Source organism: Grammomys surdaster, unplaced genomic scaffold, assembly GCF_004785775.1.
Source record: "Grammomys surdaster isolate TR1022 unplaced genomic scaffold, NIH_TR_1.0 191, whole genome shotgun sequence".
NCBI classification, from domain to species: Eukaryota; Metazoa; Chordata; class Mammalia; order Rodentia; family Muridae; genus Grammomys; species Grammomys surdaster.
In genome coordinates this window covers 8,554,237-8,567,679 of record NW_021604636.1, presented here as the reverse complement: position 1 = coordinate 8,567,679, position 13,443 = coordinate 8,554,237, and positions in this window count along the sequence as shown.

The window sequence follows — 13,443 nt, the reverse complement described above, 5'->3', positions numbered from 1 at the left end:
CTCTCTCTCTCATTTCCTTGCTACCACATATATAAGGAATCAACATCAAAGAGACTAAAAACTTGATCGTTTTAATACTCTGGTAATGATCCCAAAGATTGAGGAGGGGGGTGGGAAGCCAGTGAGTTTCTTTCTACTCAAATTCCATCTCATTTTTTATTTTCTCTTAATGTTTTTTTTTTTTTGAATCCCAAGTTCCAAAACCTGTCCCCTATTATGCAGTGCAAACGAGAACAGATGGGGAAAAGTTATGTTGGAAAGGGCTTTGGAGGGCCACAGAAAAGAGAAATATGACTACTCAATGTGTCACACACCAACTTGCAGCTGCCACCAACCCTTCCCCACACGAGCCGCGTATGGAACCAGCCCATGGAGCTCAGAAGGAGCAGGCGTACTGCAGGAAGGGCGTGCAATTAAAGAACGTTCGCTGTGCCTGTGCTGTCTTGAAAATATGAATAAAAAGCGGTGCAGCAGCTCCGCCAACAAAAGAGAGCTGAATCCTGAGGCTAGCCTGCAAAATGCTTAGCCGCACCCCAAGCTATCCCAAATGTGAACGGTAATTGGTGCTACGCAGCTTTTCTATATCAAAGGAATGCTTCTGCGCATCTCTGCGTTGCCATTCAGAGCTCTCCGAGGCTGGGACTTGTTCTCAAAAGGTCAACTGGCACGCATACATGATGTGTCCTTCCAATAAGTATTTTTCTGTATTCACAGAGTGCTTATGTGTTCCCCAAATATTTTAAGCCCTGCCAGTCACAAGCTGGAAGGTCCCAGGCGGGTCAGCCAACTTCTCTAAGCTGGGGTTTCTCCCCCACCCCATAGAAAGCAGTGGTCACGTGCTTTCTTACAGGCTATAGATATTTGGGACATTGTATGCAAATAACTGGCATGTATGTTGCTCAATTTTGTGGCAAATGTTATTCCTGTGATGATCAGATAACATTGAAATGTTCTCTTTTCTTAATCCAATGTAAGTTGCTAAGAATATAGTCTTAGCCATATGTGTATATATACATATATGTATATGCATATATGTATATATATGCATATACATACATATAAATGGCTAAAAATCTAAGAATTTATGCTAGGAGTAATTATAAGGTTAACATATTTAAGGGACTAGAGTGTCTCTCTATGGCAAAGCACATACTTAGCCTGCTTCACCTCGGCCTCAATCCACAGCAATCCCTCCAGAGACAGAAAAATGGTTCATGTGGTTTAAATTATTTGATTTGAATAGTGAATGATTAAGGCCGTAGAGATGGCATCTAACGTTGCAAACAGTTGGGCAATTGACTCCAGCAGGAACCTCCCCCCAAATTGTACCTCTCAGTGTAGAGTGAGTGTGCAAATATTTGGTGCCACTTTGATAGAGAAATGAATTCTTTTTTTACAGGAGCTTTAAAAATGCAGTTAGCTACCCAAGCCTGCTTCAGAGGATATTTTCAGCATATCTAGAGTAGAGCTGGGATCCACAGTTAAGATAAAAGTGACTTGGCCATCAAGATGGCTCAGCCAGTAAAGGTGCCTGCCGCCAAGCCTGCAAACCTGAGTTCAGTCGCTGGGACCTACTGCGTGGAAGGAAAGAACTGTCTTCTGCAGTGTGTTCTCTGACCTCTACACATGTACTCATATGCCCCTGAATAAATAAGTGAATGCAATTTGAAAAGAGGAAAATGACTGATGAAGGCTGCCTAAATGGCTCGACAGATCAAGACGCTTGTTTTACAGGCCTGGTGATCAGCGTTTAGCATCCCCAGAGCGATGCAGTTATGGAAGGAGAGAACCAACTCCAAGTTCATAAGCTGCCCTTTGACCTCCACACCCATTCCATGACACACTCCCACGCCATTAATAATAAATAAAATTAAAAATTATTACTTAAAAATAAAAAGACTAAAGATTCTTTCTTGTGGAGGGCAGGGATCATCATGATCTTGCTATAGCCCAGGTTAGTGCCAAACTGGTGACTCCCATTTGAGGAATGCTGAGATTACAGGCATACACAGTGACATCCAGCTTGATATGTAAGTGGAAGGGGACAGTGAATATTCTAATGATTCCAGCTCTTCCTATCTCCCTTCTTTTACCACAAACAACCAGGCCTGAGAATATAGAGACAAAGAGGCTGGAGTCTGACAGGCAGCTCTTCTGTTCCCTAAAACCTCTATGCTTAGTTAGGGTGCATTATTAACAGCCTCCTAGATCACAGGAGACATCAGCTTCATTACAGTCTGTCTGAAGAAGATGGTCAAGCATCCTGGTATGCCCAGCATGGTTATTAATAATGGTCCTTTCTCCCCACCCCCCTAAGTGTGCTAGCATGGATGGTAAATTACATCCTTATTCTAGGCCTAGAGGACACTTGGTGAGCACTCACGAGACATGAACAAGGATTGGCAGAAAATTTAAGATGTGCTGTTCTGTACAAGGAAGATAAGTCTAAATACCACTGGCAACAACCAGAAGTTGCTCTGGGCTAAAGTGACATAGGAATGACCGGAGGCAATTACACTCTTTCAATGCATTTCATAAATTGAAATCAAGAATCCAGGGCACGGAAACCCTGGGAAATAAAGACTGACTAATGTCCGTCCTCTCACTAACAACAGTGTCAGCAGCAAACAGCGTGGTCCTGGCACCTACATTTTCCTTATGCCTGCTACTGCCTGTCATCTTGGGCAAGCTATTCAGAATCTTTGAATCTCAGTTACTCAGTGGTGCGTAAGACTACTTGATAGCTCCCAGCTGTAATCTCTGCGATCCAGAGACTGAGGCAGAAATATCCCGGGATTGAGGCAAGCTTGTGTTATATTCCATCCCATAATGACACCTTGTCCCCAAAACAAGTTAGAGCTGCTTCTTTTAGTCATAGAGAGCTGAAATATGGATATGAAGAACTTAGCAGTGTGGCTGCCTGTTCAGTAATGGCACCCTTGATTTTTCCATCCAAGGTTGTCACTGTTTTGCCAAGGTAAAGTGAGTTTGAAACAGAGGAGCTCATGAGAAAACAAAAGAAAAGGAAAGGGTTCTCTCTCTCTCTCTCTCTCTCTCTCTCTCTCTCTCTCTCTCTCTCTCTCTCTCCCTCCCTCCCTCCCTCCCTCCCTCCTTCCCTCCCTCCCTCCCTTTTTCCCTCCTTCCTTCCCTCCCTTCTTCCTTCCTCCCCCTCTCTCACTCTCTCCCTCCTTCTTTCCTTCCTCCCCTCCTCTCTCACTCTCTTCCCCACTCTCTCCCTCCTCCCCTCCTCTCTCACTCTTTTTCTCTCTCTCTCTTTTCCTCCTCCCTCATCCCCCCTCTCTCCCTTTCCCATCCCCTGCTTTCTTTCTAGATTCTAGGTCTAAAGCCCCCTCTCCCATCTGTCTCCTGTACTTAGAAAACTCATAATCATAAGTTGTTTTGTAAATGGAAAACAGAAGACCCAAACGGACAAGGACTGATTAAGACTGATCAGGAAAGGCAGGATCACAGTCTGAGGTGATAAAACTGAAAGAGGAAGGGAAGGCTCGGAGGGCTGGGAGAGCAGGGAGGTGGAGAAGGGGAGGGGAGAGGAGGGAGGGGAGGGGATTAAATAAGACTCCAAGCTGTGCTCTCTAGTAGGAACCTGACTAGTCTTGTGGCCCGGTGGTTGCTTCCCTAAAGGTCTTGCCAGTGTTCTGAGGTGGGGGAAGGAAAGTCTTAAGGAAAGAACAGTATTGCTCATGTAACTGCTGCCTCTCAGCATCCAGACTGCTGTTTGGGTGGGCGGGATGAAGAAATACTATTCTGTTAAAGTGAAGAGCTTTGAAGTGGAGACAAACACAATCTGGTAGTATTACAGAGGCAGTATTCACCCTGATGACTCACTCTCTGGCTCCCACACAGCAGAGATGAGAGGTAACGTTAGTGACCTTGAAGATGCTGGCCAAGTATACAGAAGCCCCGAGGCTCAATTTTTCAGATGAGTGTGTGTGTGTGTGTGTGTGTGTGTGTTGTATGGTATGTGTGTAGTGTGTGGGGGGGGTACGGTGGGTGTATAGTGTGTATATATGCTGTGTGTGTGGTATGTGTATGTGTGATGTATGTGTATGGTGTGTATATAGTGTGTGGTATATGTTTATATGGTGTTTGTGTATGGTGTGTATGTGTATACTATGTGTGTATGGTATATGTGTATGGTGTATGGGGTATGTGTGTATGAGATATGTGTGCATGGTGTATGTCTGTATGGTATGTATGTGTATAATGTGTGTGTGTGTGTGTGTGTGAGTGTGTGGTGTATGTATGGTGTGGGTGTGTGGGTATGTGGGTGGGTGTGGGTGTGGAGAGTGAGAGAGACTTGGAGAATAGGGGAAGACATGTAAGAGTAGGAATCCACAGTGAACAATTCTTAACAGTCAGTACAATGTCCTATTAATATGGAAACAGCTAACTCAACTGAGTGACAGGAACAAGGAATTTACCATTATGAGAAGGTCTCTGCTTAAAGCACGGAGGAGGCAGCTGGGTGTGGGAACATTGCAAATAACCCTTTTTAGCTAAGAGGTGAGTATGGAAGCAGTCCCTTTCCCTGAGTACACGTTTCTTCCAACATCTCCATTCTTCAGTACATCGTGAATACGCTTTGCTGGGAGTAACTATACCCTTGTTCCAAACCACATATAGAGACAAGATTCAAACAGATGCAGTCACCAGACCTTTGACAACATGCAATAGAAAGCAGACAGTAATAAAAGGGCATACGGGGACCTGCAGATGTGCAGCAGCTGTACAGTGGCCACCAGTCATGGCCTAAAACCAGCTGGCCCCCGTGTGCTACTGAAACGTTTTAGACATGGAATCCAGCCAGTTTTAGGTTGATATATATAACTAATTCTTAGAGTTGTGCACCCAAACCTCAAAGAAAAAATAAAAAACAAATTGGGAAGTCATTCGAAGCTGATTAGGAAAAGAAGACTTGGGCTGTGGATGAATAGTGTGCAGAGAAGGGGCTGGAGCAGCTGCCAAGAGCAGAGTAGGGGGAGACTGGAGACACCCAGGCCCACTCTGCCTGTTCCTCATGTAAGCATTCAAAGCTTTTATAGTTGCGTTTTGGGTTGTATTTGTCTCTCAGTGTTTTCACCCTACTGAAAGTACCCATTTTTTTATTATTATTATTATTTTTTTGGTTTTTCGAGACAGGGTTTCTCTGCATAGTCCTGGCTGTCCTGGAACTCACTCTGTTGACCAGGCTGGCCTCGAACTCAGAAATCTGCCTGCCTCTGCCTCCCAAGTGCTGGGATTAAAGGCGTGCGCCACCACCGCCCGGCCCATTTTTTTTTTTTTATAGATACATACTATACTTACAGCAAGTCAGGTGTGGTCTTAGAATACATGGCTATAATTAAAACCAGCCCACAAACACAAAATTTTATTTTATTATTTTATTTTTGCCTTGCTCAAGATGACGTAAGAAAGAAAGAGGCTCTGTTACAAGAAACTCTGTGCTTTCCAGTTGTGGAGAACTGGAAGGCAGGAGGCTATCACAATCGGGTACTTGTCCTTGGTTTGTTTCCACAGCTATTCCGATTTGTTAACTGCCCTCAGTAACCTACTGTGGGTGCGGCTCACAGGGCACCCAACATAGCCGTGACCATGAGTTCACATTTAACGAGTCTTAAATCCAGTCCCAAGTCCGCAAATACTAAGACTGGTTTGGCTTGTGCCAGGGAGCTACCTCTAAAAGAACTAATTGGAGCCATGGATACCATGTAACCCCTGTCACAAGTATGTTTGTTTATGTGTGTGGGTAGGGTTGGGGATAGTTTAAGAAGTTCTGTCTGCCAAGATGATTTTGGCTACAAGTAGCAAGGTATACATACCTCTCTTTCTCTCTCCCTCTCCCTCTCCCTCTCCCTCTCCCTCTCCCTCTCCCTCTCCCTCTCTCTCTCTCTCTCTCTCTCTCACACACACACACACACACACACACACACACGCACTCACTTACATATACATACACAATCACTCACAAAGACACATACATGTGCACACACACAAACACACATACACACATGCACACACACAAACACACATACACACATGCACACACACGCACAGGCCTGCCTAAAATTTGATGAGTCTGAAATTCAGGCAATTTAACTAAATGCGTATTAACCACACTGGCCATGTTCCATGCCAAGAGTCCTGTGGCATGCTGGGAATGTTCGTGTGAATGAGATGATACTCACTGCCTTCAGGAGGCTTATATTCTGTATTGGTAGATTCAGTGACTTGGCAACATTAGAATAATTCCCTGTCGCTAGATAGGTGGCCTGACACTGTAAAGAACACTTGATGCTCTTCCCATCTTGAGTGGCTCACAACTGGCTCTAACTCTAGCTCCAGGCCATCTGTTACGTCATTGAGCTATAACTACGAAACTGATGAAGATGGTTCTAGTAATTTATCAAAGGTTACACAACCACTAAACAAAGGAAACTTTAAAAAAAAAACATTTAAATGTTTTTAAAAGTGTGTATGACTGTGTGCCTGAATGAGTTTGTGTGCACCATGTAGATTCAGGTGCCTGCAGAGGCCAGAAGAAGATGCTGGATTCCCTAGGACTAGACATACAAGCAGTTGTGAGCCATCTGATGTGAGTGTGTTGGGAACTGAACTACAGTCCTCTGTAGGAGCAGTATGTGCTCTTTCCTCTTTTTTTTTTTATTGGATATTTTCTTTATTTACATTTCAAATGTTATCCTCTTTCCCAGTTACCCCCTCCAAAAAATCCCTATCCCATCCCCCCTACCTTCTATGAGGATGTTCCCTACATACCCACTCCTGCTTCCCTGCCCTAGCATTTCCCTACACTGGGGCATCGAGCCTTCACAAGACCAAGAGCCTCCCCTTCCTTAGAAGCCTGACAAGGCCATCCTCTGCTACATTTGCAGCTGGAGCCATGGGTCCCTCCATGTGTATTCTTTAGTTGGTGGTTTAGTCCCTGGGAGCTCTGGGGGGATCTGGTTGATTGACGTTGTTCTTCCTATTGGGCTGCAAACCAGTTCAGCTCCTTCAGTCCTTTGTTTAACTCCTCCATTAGGGACCCCGTGTTCAGTCCCATGGTTGGTTATGAGCATCTACCTCTGTATTTGTCAGGCTCTGGCAGAGCCTCTCAAGAGACAGCTATATCAGGCTCCTGTCAGCAAGTACTTCCCAGCATCCACAATAGTGTTTGGGTTTGGTGGGTATATATGGAATAGATCTACAAGTGGAGGAAGACTCTCTCCTTCAGTCTCTGCTCCATACTTTGTCTCCGTATTTGTTCCCATGAGTATTTTGTTCCCCCTTCTAAGAAGAACCGAAGCATCCACACTTTGGTCTTCCTTCTTCTTCGCTTCATGTGGTCTGTGAATTGTATCTTGGGTATTCCGAGCTTTTGGGCTAATATCCACTTATCAGTGTGTGCATACTATGTGTGTTCTTTTTGATTGGGTTACCTCACTCAGGATGATATTTTCTAGTTCCATCCATTTGCCTAAGAATTTCATGAATTCATTGTTTTTAATAGCTGAGTAGTACGCCAATGTGTAAATGTACCACATTTTCTGTATTCATTCCTCTGTTGAAGGACATCTGTGTTCTTTCCAGCTTCTAGTTATTATAAATAAGGTTGCTATGAATATAGTGGAGCATATGTCCTTGCTATATGTAGAGTATCTTTTGGGTGTATGCCCAGGAGTGGTATAGCTGGGTCCTCAGGTAATGCTATGTCCAATTTTCTGAGGAACTGCCAGACCGATTTTCAGAGTGGTTGTACCAGCTTGCAATCCCACCAACAATGGAGGAGTGTTCCTCTTTCTCCACATCCTCGCCAGCATCTGCTGTCACCTGAGTTTTGGATCTTAGCCATTCTGACTGGTGTGAGGTGGAATCTCAGGGTTGTTTTGATTTGCATTTCCTTGATGACTAAGGATATTGAACATTTCTTTAGGTGCTTGTTGGCTGTTCGATATTCCCCAGTTGAGAATTTTTTGTTTAGCTCTGTACCCCATTTTTCAATAGGGTTATTTGATTTTCTAGAGTCTAACTTCTTGAGTTCTTTGTATATATTGGATATTAGTCCTCTATCAGATGTAGGATTGGTAAAGATCTTTTCCCAACCTGTTGGTTGCCACTTTGTCCTATTGACAGTGTCCTTTGCCTTATAGAAGCTTTGCAATTTTATGAGGTCCCATTTGTCTATCCCTCTTACCAGAGCCAGCCATCACACCAGCCCTTGGCAGTGGGAAGTGGAGGGTGGGGTGGGGTTTAAGACCTGGTTTTATGCAGCGCAGGCTGACTTCAAACTTACTGAATACTTAAATGGCTGGGAATAACCTTGAGCTGCTAATCTTCCTGCCTCCACCTCTGAAGTGCTGGGATTACAGCCCTGCACTACCACACTGCCTAAAATAAAGCAGTCTTGCAACTAGACTCATCATATAGCTCAGACTGGCCTTGAACTCACAATATTCCCACTCCATCGTCTCAAGTGATGAGATTACAGCTTTGAGCCACTGCATCTGGCATTTGAATGTGGGCTTTTAATTACTTTCAAGTACTGCTTGTAGCCCTAGGGCTTAGAAAGAGGCCCAGATTTCTTAAAAAAAAAAAATAGAATAAAACAAATGAAAGGCCTGTGATTCAGAAAGATATGAGGATGACTTGCTTTGTCAGTCAGACATATCTCCAAATATTGCAATTGATGACATTGTTTAAAAAAAATCTACAGAAACAAGACCATCAAACCTTTTTCCTTTCCTGTGTATGCATGTGTGGTGTGCATGCACGTGTATATGTGTGTTTGCATGTATATAGGTACATGTGTACATGCTGGTACACATGCATGTGTGTGCACGTGTGGTCCTGAGTTGATATTAGGAGTCTTCCTTGATCACTCTCCATTTTATTCACTGAGGCAGGCTCTCTCAGTTGAACCCAGAGCTGACAAATACAGATTAATCAGTCAGCTTGTCCCAAGGATCTCCTGTCTCCCCCTTCTGAGTATTGGAATGTCAGAATTACAGATGGGCCTTCATGCCCACCCAGCATTGGCACAGGGATTTGAATTTCAGCCCTCATGATTGTATAACCAGCTCTGAGCTATCTCTGCAGCCTCCCAACCGCCTTATCTGAAGTCTGGTTAGAAGCAGTCCCGAGACCATTGCTAGGAGACCAGACAGACTGATGGTGGCTCACACGGAGCTAAGGGGATTGTAAGTCTTATGCCTTGCCTTCTATTTTCAAAGGGATGTGGAGATCACGCAACAGTGATCAACAGTGGGTGGCTCCCTAAGCTTCAGAGATAGCTTGATGTGACTGGAAGCGTACAAAAGCTGGATGGTAGAAACTCTTGGTACCAATCCCTATAATGTAATAGACAGACGTTCCTCCGGCAGTTTGGAATATCATTTTGACAGGGCTTGGAGAAAATTGTCTTCATTTGCCTTCAGACAGGAAATGTGCTGTTCAGTCTTGGGCTGCAGCTGTGATGTAGGTGATTACTTCAGAGTGGAAACTGGGAGCTTCTGGCAAGAGAAGGCATAAATATAAACAGATTTTAGACAAGCGTTAATAATATGGGAAGAAGAGGAGAAATCCTAAGTTCCATGAAATAAAATGAGAGTAATAGTTTACACCGAGAAAACAGTAATAAATCTATACCTAAAAAGACATGGACTTATCAACAACAAAGTTGATATGCAAAAAGGACTTCAATTGTGTTTGGAGTGTTTTGTGTTCTGTTCTAAGCAGTGGATACACAAGTGTGGTATTTGGTTTCTATGGCTCATTGCCATTTTTTGTTTGTTTGTTTCAGGAGGCAGGGGCTCAAACTCATGGTCCTTCTGCCTCAGCCTCCTGAGGGCTGGGATTACATATATACATCCAGTTTCCTATGCCTCACCTCCTGCCTGAAAGATTTCATCTAAAAAAAAAAAATCCAGAACCAATATTCCTACCATTTTGCCTTTCAAGAACGTGTTATTTGTAACTTGATTCATTGTTGTGAGTAGGGGTGTAGAAAAAGGACCTGAGTTCTGAAAGGACCTACCTTCTTCCTGCTAAGGAGAAAGGATAGGATTTCAGGTTCCTGGGTGCATGTCACCTTTGCAGACCTGGGGATGTCTTTCTTCCCTCATCCCTTTTCTGATACTTGTTTGCCAGTCACCTCTTTCCATTTGGGAGCTCAGTTGCATCCTACAATTTGCGATTGCCTGGGTGGCATTGTGGAGTGTGTAGGAGGCATTCAGTACCCCCTAGTATATGTCATTGTTCCCAAGTCAACTTAGCTTTTCAAAAACACAATATGTTATTAAACAAAATCTCTCCTCTGTTCTGAATAACAGACTGGAGTTTTTTTTTTTAAATGTATATTTAAGAAAATAGTACACATACTCAGGCCACTCAGAGGCTAATCACTCGCTAGGTTTCTGGGAGTTGATAGGGTGGCTCTCCACCCCATACCATTTCTGCAAGCACATAATGGCAACATTTTGCTCAAAAAAAAAAAATGCTAACTTCTCTTCTGTTGTACTTTTGCTGTTATTCAAAAACAGCCAAACGGATGTTATTGAAATCCGGTCCCAAAAAAGGTTGAAATAGCTCCCCAGCTGGGCCTGAGACCCTGTGTGCCAAATTTCAGCCTAAAGAGAATTCTTATATTTGAGTCACTGTGAGCAGCTGAAAAATGCAAGGTTTGGGGTGGAAATGCTAACAGACTCGTAACTATCACTTTGCAAACCGTGTGATTATAACACAATGCAAGCCTCCTCTGGAGCAAAGCTCTGGCAAAAGCAACAGAAACAAGACGTCTGGGGCCTGAAGTTCTGCCTTTACAAACTTCTGCAGGGCTAGCAGCAGGCTGGAGAGGCCTGGGCCGTGACACTGCCATCGTTGCGCCTGTGGAAGTTCAGGGGAGGGTCCCAGTGGTGAATTCCTATGAAGTAATAGCAAAATGGGCAGCTCATTCCTTTACAGGGCTCCTTGGAATAAGGGCTTATGGTCACCCTTGCTTGTTCTGGAAGTGTTTTTGCCAACAGAGTGCTTGATTCCAACCAGACACGAATTGTTTGCCACCTCTAGTCCTGTTGGCTTAGTCACACTTGCTCCCATTCCAGCTTGGCAAGGATGCCTGCACTGCTTGGCCACTCGCTTCTATCATCTGGCATTTCAATGCGGGCTGAATCTCTCCTTAGTAACATTCGGGGCCACAGGGATGCTTTGGGTCCAGGTTTCAAACATGTGTTCCAGGCTGTGAGTACACACATTTTGGTAGAGATTCTACAGGCAGGCCCATTCATGGAACACTCTCTCCCGTGGAAGAGAGACACCACGGCTTCCTGGAGGCAGCTCCCGGGGCACTGTTTCCAGAAACATGCCCCACCATCCCTTCCTTAGCACTTAGCCCCTCTCATTAAGTGAGGATAGAAAAGCAAAACCCAAAGGTTGGGACTAACCTGTGCCACTTCACAGCAAGCCTTGGTTAAGCCAAGGAACCACACCTAACCTCCAGTTTCTTATCTATGCAATAGAAATAGTACCATTCTCTTCTCCACATATAAAAACCACACACATGATGTGAAAACATTAGATTCCAATGTACTGTGAACATGTATGAACATGTTAAAACCATAGTTTTTAATCTCTAAGATACATCACCAGAACATAAAATTGTCATCTGAGTTAAGATCACAGTCAAACGGGGTATGGTGATGCATTCGTTTAATCCCAGTCAGTACTGGGGAGGCAGAGTCAGATAAAGCTCTTTGAGTTCCAGGCCAACCTGGTCTAACGCTGTGAGTTCTGGGGTAGCCAGGGGTTACATAGTGAGACTCTGTGGTGGTTTGAATAAGAAATGCTCCTTATAGACTCAGGCATCTGAACACTTGGTCCCCAGTTGGTGATGCTGTATGGGAAGATGCAGCCTTGCTGTAGGAAGTGCCTTACGAGGGGAGGGCTTGGAGAATGCACAGCCTGGCCCCCTTCCAGTTCGTTCTCCCTGCTTTACTCTTACAGTTGAAGATGTGCTATCTCAACTTCTGCTCTAGCTAACCTGGCATGGTCATGGTAATTCACCACATCGATAGAAATAGTAACGGATACAGAATGTTACTCAAAAACAAAGCAAGCGATAAGCAACCAGACAAACAAAAAAACAGAAACCCTACAATCAAGTCAATTGAAAAGATCTCCTCCATTAGAAACATTAGGGCACAGGTCCCAAGAATTAGGAAGCCTTTCTTAGATTCCTATTGTATGCTTACAGTCTGGAAACTGTGAAAACATATAGTAAATGGAGACAGGATTGCTAGTTTTGAGGAGAATAGCACCAATCACTAGGTCCTTAGAAAGGGAGTGAGAGATAGACATTCTAGATATAGTCCAGTTGTGGAGAGAAACATTGAAAGCTAGAGAAAGGGTAACTTCATGCACAAGGCACATGAGACATTCTACCGTCTATGAGGTCTTTCTTTAGGGGTGCTTTAGTTTGTTTGGGGTGCCTTAGCAAAATACTTCAGCCTGGGCAATTTATGAGCAGCATACAGATATGTCTTATAGTTTTAGGAGTTGGGAATTCTAGGGTCAAGACTCCAGAAATTTTGATGCTTCGGCCGAGCTTCCTGTCTGATTTGTAAGATGGTGCCCTCTGGTTACATCCTCACATGGCTGAGGAGGCAGGTGAGCACCCTCTGCCTTCTTCTTCTTCTGACTAAATCTTCTCTCAAAGTCCCCACATCTCTCTATCATTGTTAGGATTCAATGTATGATTTACGGAGAAATGACTAAGTCCAGACCATAGTGAGGGGAATTTAATTTCTGGGCCCCTTTATTTTAATGGATGAGCTAGTCCTAAGACTCAGCCCCTTCTCGCTCTGCTGTGTGCAGGTCCTCTGAGCTTGGCTATGACAGGACACCACACTCTTAGCTGGAATGGTTGAACGAAGGGAGGTACTTATTCAAATCAGTCCAAGTAAAGGTCTCCTGTAAGACACTGAGAGTGAGGAGCAGGAGAAAAAAGCATACCAGGGCAGGGTTGTTTTTTGTTTTTTGTTTTTTCATTTTTATGTTTGTTTGGTTGGCTTTTTGGACAGAGTTTTCTGTGGCATTATGGCAAGCCCTTTGGGTACAAGGAAGGATGTCTGTAGGAAGGCACAAAACTGCAGTATCGGGGCAGTGACACTGGCCACGAAAAGAGGACCTAATGGTATTGCTTGGATCTGTGGGACATGTGAAACAAGAACTTTTGCTGTGTCTACAAAGATTGGTTTGTGTTTCCTTTGATTTGAACTAGTAGTCCTAAGTCTTACAGATTAGAATTATAATACATATATTATAAATAATATATAAATATATTTTACATATAATATAATTCTAATCTATAAGACTGTATATTATATATTCTATTCTATTCTATTCTATTCTATTCTATTCTATTCTATTCTA